This window comes from Sarcophilus harrisii, chromosome 2, assembly GCF_902635505.1.
Source record: "Sarcophilus harrisii chromosome 2, mSarHar1.11, whole genome shotgun sequence".
Taxonomy (NCBI): Eukaryota; Metazoa; Chordata; class Mammalia; order Dasyuromorphia; family Dasyuridae; genus Sarcophilus; species Sarcophilus harrisii.
In genome coordinates, this window is record NC_045427.1 from 441,885,209 (window position 1) to 441,894,744 (window position 9,536).

Below are 9,536 nucleotides of genomic sequence, written 5' to 3' on the forward strand. Positions count from 1 at the left end.
TATTTCCCTTAGTGGTTCAAGTGGAGTCAGAGCTCCCCCTTCTGGGAGCCAAAGCACCCTCAACCTCAAAAAAATAAAAAATAAAAAGCCTGTTAAGAGGTTCTCTTGGCAGAAGGGACACAGAAACCCCCAACACTCCCTCAGCAAGGTTTCCTAGAATCTTTCTCCAAGAAGAATGAGCCTTCCATGAGACTGAGAGACCATTTCTGTCCTACAACTGCCCCAAGACTCTTCATAATTAGTTCTTTCCCCAAGTCTTTTTAGTAAGAAAAAAATGGAACATGTGAGTCCTTGATGATGAAAAATACAAAAGTATTTTTTTGGGGGGAGGGAGGAGTTAACTCAAATTATCAAGGAACTGAAATGGCAAGGATACTTATGCTTCTATGTGCATTAGTATACAAGCTTTTGGGAAAGTCTTTGACTAATGGGGAAATAGGTTTGTTTAAAAACATGTATAATCACTTATATATCTATATCTTGATATCTATAGCTCTGTGGCATAAACACCATATTGTCTTCTTTAATTAATAGCTCAGGATGAAGTGATATAGAGGACTTGCTGTGCTTCCAGGAAGCCTTTATAGATTGTATTCTTGGTGGTATAGAATTGTCCCAAGCTACTCTGTGTACATGTGTGATTATATATGTATGTATGGCTATATAAATCTATGAATGCACAAATGTATGTTAATGTGCATAAATGCACATATGTATTACCATTTGTATATATGATTACATATATCTGCCTACTAAATGTACCTCTATTGGTAGGTATGTTCAAATCTTGTGAATGTGAGCATGAATCTTTAAGGATCTTAAGAGAATGTGCATGTTTCAAGTGTGTGCATAAGATGGGGGTGTAATCCCTCTGGGGACAAATGTTCTAATTGGAGTGATTCACACTTAATATGTCTGTGCAATAAGAAGTTTGAGAGGTCAGAGGAAAGGCTTCACTGGAAAAATGGCTTGAATCAAGGAGGGAGGAGGGTGCCCTAAAGTGTCTGAATAATCACCTAGACATGAGAAATCTCAAACTTCTAGTAGCATCATTTCTCACCACCCCCTTCCCCTAATGTCCTGGAGTTCCTCTTCAAAATAGGCTTGTTAGAGCAAGTGACACATTTCCTCCAGACCATATGAGGGGTTTCTGAGGTGGGAGGCTTGGTCTCCAGTGAGCAGACTTCTGCTGTTTGCATGTGCCTGCATGTAACACAGGCACCCACGCATGCTAGGGCAGACTCCTGCAAACACATGTTCCCTTTTAACTCTCACTGAAGCAAGGGAGAGAAAGGCATCAATCCCAGCCAAGCTCAGGGAATTTTCCTCCCCAGACAGTAGGTAGCTTGAGCCATAACTGCTCCTTAGTCACCTCCCATAGATTGGCACTGAATTTGTACCATTGTTTTGTCCAAAGCTTCTCAATATGTTATAATGGATAGGGCATTAGATTTGAGGTCAGAAGGCTCAGATTGGAATCCTTACTTTGTCATTCATTACCTGTGTGACCTTGGACTGGACAACACACTTCTTTCCTGGGCCTTGGTTTCCTTATCTATAAGATAATGGACTGAACTTAATGATCTTTAAGTTCCTTTCAACTCTTATTATGTTATCATTCTATATTGATAGAGTAACAGCTGCTCAGTCTGGAAGACATGCAAAGAGTCATAAAACCTAGTGTAGGCACCTTTTCTGCTGAGTGGCAGAAAACCAGGAATCAAATCCTTAGGCAGCCCCTAAGGCTATGCCAGAAGCTATTCAGTGGTCAAGAGACTTATAGAGCTCCAGACCCTGAGCAGGTAGGTAGCTAGGAACAGACTCTTGGGTCCAGAGACTAAGGTAGGAAGACAATACTCCTAAGAAAACCTCCAATTGGCCTCCATACCCTTCTCAGTCATTTTATAGTGAATAAAGAAATCCAGAGCAGTTGAGTCAATTATCCACAAGCTCAGGCCTCTTCCACCCACATACCCCCACCCTCTCGCTTATCCTCTAAAGCCTGTTTTCTTCAAAATGAAAAAAAATAAAATAAAACTGTCCCCTGATCTTCCAGTTACTGCTCCCCAACTTCAATATAGAGATCCTCAGATGCGGAGAGAGGAAAAGAATTCCAGCTCTGCTCATAGACATGCTTCTTTTTAAGCCCCATATCCCTTCAGGAATCAGGCAGGATACGGGAGTGCACAGAACAAACTGAAATCCTGAATCTAGACCTCCAAAGAAGTCCAGCTTAAAGGAACACTCCCCACCTCCATCCCTTTCCCTAAACTGCCTAATTTTTTAAAAAAGAAAGGAAAAAACCTGTCAGAATCCCCTCAGTGAGAGTAACTGGTGAGAGGGGTGACTCCATCTCCCTAAGAAGAACCCTAGCAAACTTGGCCTGCATCGTCTCTCAAGCCAAGACAGGTGACCCTGCTGTTGTTCCTGCCCCAGGAGGAGCAACCTTTCATTTGTAGATTGAACAGGTTCCAGACTAGGAGCCCTACCCCCACCCATCTTTCCAACCTCATCCTCTCTACCCTACCCAGTTTCTCCGAATTCCCATCAGGGTCCAAAGCATTCAGCCCAATATGGGATTTAAAGTGATAGCGGCTCATTTTTCTCCCCAGTTCCTCTGTCCCTAGCCCAAATCAAATGGTGGGTTAAGTGCAGAAGGCACCAGATCTATCTGAGATATTTTTTCATTTGTATCCACATTTGAATTAAAGAAGAGTTTGCGCTCCTCCTCCTCCATACACCCCCAAATCCCCTCAGCCCCCAAAGGGCGTCCACAAAGCGTTGCTGATGGCTACGTGATGCTGTGGTCCAAATCCCTATGCGTGTAGACGCAAATTAAAAGCAGTCACATACACACACAGCAAAGACAGGACACAGTACATACAAACACACAGCATGTAACACACCACACAACCACACATCACACAACCACACAAACGCGCAGCCCAGACACCAAACGCACGCAAATTCACCCCACACTAACACACAACACACACACGGCCAGACCTTAAGTAGGTTACAGGACCTCTAGTCTCCCCTCTTTGGCCCCCACCCTCCTTACACACTTTCTCAAAGCTGAATTTAACTCCTTGCTCCCCGAGGCGATGAGGAGACCCCAGCAGGTCAGAGCTTCTACACAGCTCGCCCAGCCAGCGGGGGCCCTGGAACAGCGGAGGGAGAGAGGGAAGGCGACCCAAGAGGGAAGGGGAGCCACAAGAGTGATCCCTTCCCCTACCCCTCCAATGCGGTCGGGGGCCGAGCTAGCCACCCCCAATGCCGCTGGAGCGACTCCCGCCTTACCTGATCTCAATGTCCCTCGCGGGCCGAGAGCTGTACGCGGGTGGCTTTTATTCGGCTCGGGGGGAACTTAGAAGAGACGTGTGTCCGGCGCGCATACTGGGGGCCGTGCTGCGACTGCAGGGGTAGGGATACCTGGATGCTAGCAATCCTTTTCATACTCAGCTCTCAAGTCCCCTTCCGTGATCCAGATGGCCGGCATCTAGGGAGGCTGCACAGCCCGGCTCAGCACAGTCTTTTCCTAGTCCCCAGGTCTGTCAGTCTCCCCGTTACCCGCCCGCTCTCCCTCTCTAGCTGTCTTGCTCCCACTCTGAGTCCCTGGTTTGCCGCTAGCCGATCCACCCGTAGCTCGCAGCTCTCAGCCCGCAGCCGTGGGCACAGGAGCGCGGCGGGCCGAGAATGGAGAGGGGCAGGTCCAAAGGAGACGCGTTCTCCGGGCGGGGAGCCGCGGAGGCTGGACTACGCGGGGGTAGGAGGGACTTAAACGGCGACGGGCGGAAACGAATGGGAGGCGGAGAGGGAGGAGGAGCCCTGCTAGGGGACTTTATTCTAAGGAGGGTTTTGAGCATCATTAGGAAGAGGAGGAGGGGAGCGAGGCCGAGCGGAGGAGGGATGGCTGCCGAGGAACTGGGGAGAAGCCTTGCGGGAAAGGGGAAAGGGTGGGTCCCAGGAGTGTGAGTGTGTGTGTGCGTGTGTGCGCGCCCCCGCGCTCGCCTTGCTTGTGGAACGTGCTTCTGTATGTGTGTATGTGTATAAGTGTGTATAAGTGTGTGTGTGTGTGCGTGGAGTGGGGAGTGCATCTCTGGAATGGGCACAAGAACGCTAGATTCCCTGTGTCTGCTTGTGCTTAACGTGCTGTTGCCGGGCGCGGATGTGGTTGTGCACTGCTGTGCCTGCCTTGGAAGAAATAGCTCACATAGATGCTAGACAGAGAGTGTGCCCACGTATGTGTGAGAAGCGGAGCGTGGGATCACTAAAGTGTATCTGTGTGGTTGTGTCTCCCTTCGCAAGGAATCCTACACTAGGATGTGAGTGAGACGCAAGGAACATGAATTTGGCCATGTGTGGCTGCAAATCTGTGGAAGAAGCTGAGCCTAAGGTTACTGAATGTTACATATGCGTGCTTAGATGGCTCTATATGTGTTCGTGGGTGTATGAACTGAAGCGTTCTATTGCTGAGTGTGTCTAGGCATGCGAGAGTTCAGCATGCTCTTAATATGGGCATGGGACACAGAAGTGGAGGGGCGGAGCCGGCAAAGTTCTCTGGGGACCGCAGGAAAAGGAGAGCCTTTGGGAGGGGATGGATGGAGTGTGGTGTGTGTGTGTGTGTGAGAGAGAGAGAGAGAGAGACAGAGAGATGGTGACGGATGGAAAAGGTTGTGCACGTAGAGCAGCGTACTCCGACTTCTCCTGGAGACAGGAAACCCAGGAAATGCGGCTGGGCAGTGCGGCTGTAGGGGCTTCGCCCAAAGCACGGGAGGCCAGGAAAGATTTTTTAAAAAAATATTCTTCGATTTTAACTGATAAAATCGGAGGCTTTAAAACGCAGTCCTCTGATGGGGGAGGAGGGAAGAGCAATGTAGAAAATGTCTGGGGAGGATAACTTGGAAGAGACGAGATGAAGATAGGTCGGGGTTGAGGGACCCAATTAGAAGAAATGAAGACTCGAAAAGAGTCCTGCGAAGGACCCCCACAAAAGGAGAATGGAAGCTCAAGAAGGACAGAGGAGCATGAGAATGCCTTCCAAAGACAGCGAGGAATGGGGGAGAGGAAGGCAAAGGGATTAGGGGATGATATGTTAAAGCCAAGAACGTAGATGAGAGTAAGGATAAATAAGAGCAGGAGCCTCGATGACTGATAGAGACTAGCGATTGTCACGAGCAAGGAAACAGGCTATCTCTCTTCTTGCTCACTGTATTACAGAAATAACTGGTAGGAGGAAGAGGACAGCTGGAGGTACTTGACTATGAAGAAGGCCAAGTCATTGGATGAAGAGCCTTTCATTAGTAATAAGTTCAGAAGAGAACAGGATCCTGTTATTCAACACAAACGGGTGGTGGTGGTGAGAGGAAAAGAGAGACAGAGAGACAGAGACAGAGACAAAGTTACAGACAGATATAAGAGACAGGAAAGGAGGGAGTAAGAGAGGGAAAGAGAGAGGAAAGGAAACAATGAAGAAGGGAAGGAGAGAGGGAGGAAGGAAGACAGAGACAGAGACACACAGAGAGAGACAGATAGAGTTAGTTAGTTCAGCAGGTAGATTCCCAGAGTTCAGGGTACCGGGGCCAGATTTGACTTTCTCTGACTCTAGTCCAGTAAGCAGAGGTTTTCAGAACATTGGACAGCTACATAGCTTCCAATCCTGAATTGAGTATTTTGAGCTGAACAAAACTACTCCCACTGAGGTCTACACCTAGTGTCTGTACTCCGTGAATTCGTTAGCAATTTTGTCCTTATCTTATAAGACCGAATGGAGATTCCAATCCCACACACAAACCTCTGCTCCATGAATCCACCACTTATACAATTACATAGCCCCGAGTCTGATTGTTTCTCTCTCTCTCTCTCTCTCTCTCTCTCTCTCTCTCTCTCTCTTTCCCACTCCCTCCTCTCTCTCCTTCTCTTTCCCTCGCTCCCCACCTTGAACACAGGAACTCTACTGGAACAGGAGATTTGCTGTACTTGAAATAGGTTTAAAACAATTTAGTAACACAGAATCAAGGAAGCAAAAGGCAAGTTGGACTTCAATACTGCTTCCTCCCACCTTGTCTGCTTTCCTGATCAATCTCAGAATGGGCTTTATTCCAAATGCCCGAGACAGGAGGGAACCAAAAATGAAGAGCAATAATCCTCCCTCCCTATATCTGTTCCCCCATTTCTAATATTACACACACATACAAACACACACACACAAATACGCATTCCCACAGGACCTGAATTAACATTTCTTATTCAAATTGATGGATGAGAAAGACACAGAGACATGTAGGCAGGGGAGAAAAAGAGAAAGATAAGATACAGAGAGAGGATATGAAGAAAAGGGAATAGGGCAAGAAGATAGGCGGGAAGGGAACAGAAAGAGAGAAGGAAGGGAAGAGGAGGAGAAAATACCTTACCTCTGAGTTTCAAATAAAACTTCAGATTTTCTGAATGTAAGTTAATTTGCACTTGACAGTTTCCCACCTCTGTGAAGGGGGACTTGGAGAACCATATCAAATATTTCTAGACTCATTTTAACAGAGAAATGTTTTTAATGAGTTATGAAAAAACAAGTAGAAATATATGAGATGGATTTTTTTTTGTAGAAACATGCAGGATTTAGTGAGAAGACAGAAGAGAAAATGTTTAGAAGTCAAAATCTTTATTTGTTCTTCATTTTCTTTTTCCTCCTCTTCTTCCTTTTTTCCTAATTCAAATTCTTGTCTTCAAATCTTTATTAAAGAAGGAATATATCAGGCAGTTTGATATGTATGATAAATGTTGTTTTCGCCCATGCTAGAGGGTGGAGGTGAGCATCTGTTTGTTAATTTCATTGAAAATGCCAAAAGACTTGTTCCATAAAGCAAAAGTTTTTCTGATTTTCAGACTAAAAATATCTGAATATACTAGAATACTAATCTGTGGAAGTCCTTGACTTGTTAAAAAATGACCTACTGGAATTCAGTAGACTTAAATCCTATTCATTGATTCAAAGTTGTAAGAAATTTAGTAGAATTCAATCTTCCTCTTTACAAATCAGGAAGCTGAGGCCTACAAATATGAAATGGTTATCCAAAGTCAAGAAGAAATTAAGAGATTTGACTGAAATCCAATTCTATTTTATTTTTTAATGTTGGTTCTTCCACAAAATCTCTGCCTAGCTTCATCCAGTTTCTTCTTCCATAAAATTATGTAATTATGCAATATCTAATGGAACTGTTGGGTAGGGAAACTCTCTCTCTACTGTTCCAGGTCAGAACATTCTCTGTATATATCTCTGTCTCAGAGTTAGTTGCTTAGGACACTGAGACACTGATTTTCTGAGTCATATGGCCAATATGTATCAGTTATGTCTCAGGCTTAAAACCAGTTTTCTATCCATATTTGCTTCACTGTGTATTTTGCCCCTTTTAAAATCAATATTCCTATATTCTAAGGTCCCTTCCAGTTATTACATTCTATATTTGAAGGTCTCTTCATGCTCTGACATCCTATGAAATTTCCCATTCATTTTATCTCTTATTCACTGTTTGTATATTCATACCACTATGTCAGGTTTTTCATCTGTAATATGGTGATATTGGATTACATGATCTTTATCATTCCATGGCTCCTTCCAGCTAGAAAATTCTGTCATTCTGAAATTTTTCTACCAATGCTATTTAACAAAAGCTCTTTTTTTTAAATGACTTTAATCAGTGATATCAAATGCAAATAAAAACAGGGACCATTAAACCATGCATAAGGGACCCTGTGGATTACATATTGACTGAGCAAACCACATGTGTTCATATGTTTCTTTTTATTATTATTCATCAACACATTTAAATCAGATAGGAACTATATTTAATTTTTTGACTGCCCTCAGGCATGTTGTGAGCCATGTGTCACCCATTGGCTATATGCTTGATACCTCTGATTTATATGATTTTGCTTTTGTATATATGACATCTCCAAGATCCAGTCTGACCTGGAATTTCAAAGATTGTCTCCTAAATTAAGAGGTTGAGAAGTAAAGAGACAGGGAATAGGGAGCAGACAGAAGTTTTTAGGAAATGTTTAATAAGCTTTCATTACAACTTCTCCTTCTGTTCTAATAATAAGAAAGATTCATCTATATACATACTGGATGATCTAATGCACTATGTAGTATCCCAAAATCTTATGTTAGTAGCCCAGTTTAGATCCCAAAGCTGTTTAAATTTCTTACTTCAAGAGATTTGGGATTCAGAGTGCCTGAGAGATCAGAGAGCAAGGAAGAGATTAATAAAAGTTGGCTCCAGTCCAGAATATGCTGAGACCACAGCCTATAGACATATCTCAGTCTCCCAGTATCAATAGATGAGTTGAAGTTAAAGGCAGGAAGTCTGGGTTTGAATTCCAGTTCTGTCACTTTCTGGAACACATAATATTCCTTCTCTGAGTGTCAGATTTATTTATGCAAAATGAGAAGATTAGGTAAATGATCTTTATAGTTTACTTCAGCTCAAAAGTTTATAACTAATTAATAGGGTGCTTTTCATTCCACAGCCTGATTCCATGGAAAAAATAATTTCTGTTCATTTTCTGCCACTATTGGTGTGACCTTGGGAAGATCATTGTGTATCTCCAAGTCTTACTTTTCTCATCTGTAATATGGACACAATTACATTTTCACTGACAACTCTACATAACTACATGACATAAAGGTGGAGATAATATAAGTGAAGTGCTTTATTATATTAATAACTTCATTTCTATAGTATTTTGGGGATAAATCAACTGCTTTCTTTGCAATGACCTTTGAAATAAAGTAGTGAAATTTTTATTGCCTGCTTTTTATATTAAAATAAATAAACCTTGAAGAGATTAAGTCATTTGAATTGGTTTCAAACCCAAATATCTCCTGATAATAGATCTAATACTTTTTCCACTATAGTACAGGGTCCCTCATTACAAACTTGGAAGTACTATGCAAAAATAAAGAATTAATAGAGTTATTATATATGATTCTCAAATCTATATAACCAGCTCTAGTCTTTCTATCTCTCTCTCCTAAGATCCATGCCCACATCATAAACTCAAAGTTAAACTATATGAATTCACTAGAGAGTATTATGAATTATTGTATAGGCATCTCAAACTCAACATATCCAAAGCACAACTTATTATCATCCCTCATCAAATCTGCCTTTATTTTAAACACCAGCATTCTTGTGAAGGGCACCATTATCCATTTGTCCATTCACTCAAATTCAAAATGTTAGTACTTTTTCACTCATTCACAGTACATATCAGTCATTTGCAAAATTTCCTTGTTATCTCTGTAATATCTCTCAGATGTATTCCTTTTACTATATTCACATATCTTCATCCTCATTTAGATCCTCATCTTTTCTTACTTGGAACTACTAAAATAATCTCCTATTATCTATTGGAACTATTACAATAATCTCCTCTTACAATAATTTCCTTGCATTAAATCTCTCCTAACTCCAATTTTTTTTCCAAAATGGCTAACAAAGTGACTTTGCAAATGTTTGGGTTTTATCACATAATTT

At 42.6% G+C, this 9,536-nt stretch overlaps 1 protein-coding gene across 2 annotated transcripts in view; it reads right to left on the reverse strand.

Annotated features, from left to right (window-relative positions):
- BRINP1 (BMP/retinoic acid inducible neural specific 1) overlaps positions 1-3,777 on the reverse strand; it is a 170,806-nt gene extending 167,029 nt beyond the window's left edge. For both annotated transcript variants that reach the window (XM_031954193.1, XM_031954194.1), the window contains exon 1: positions 3,301-3,777. The gene's annotated coding sequence lies outside the window, so the exon portion shown is untranslated. The remainder of the gene's footprint in view (positions 1-3,300) is intronic.
- Between the last annotated feature and the right edge of the window lie 5,759 nt (positions 3,778-9,536).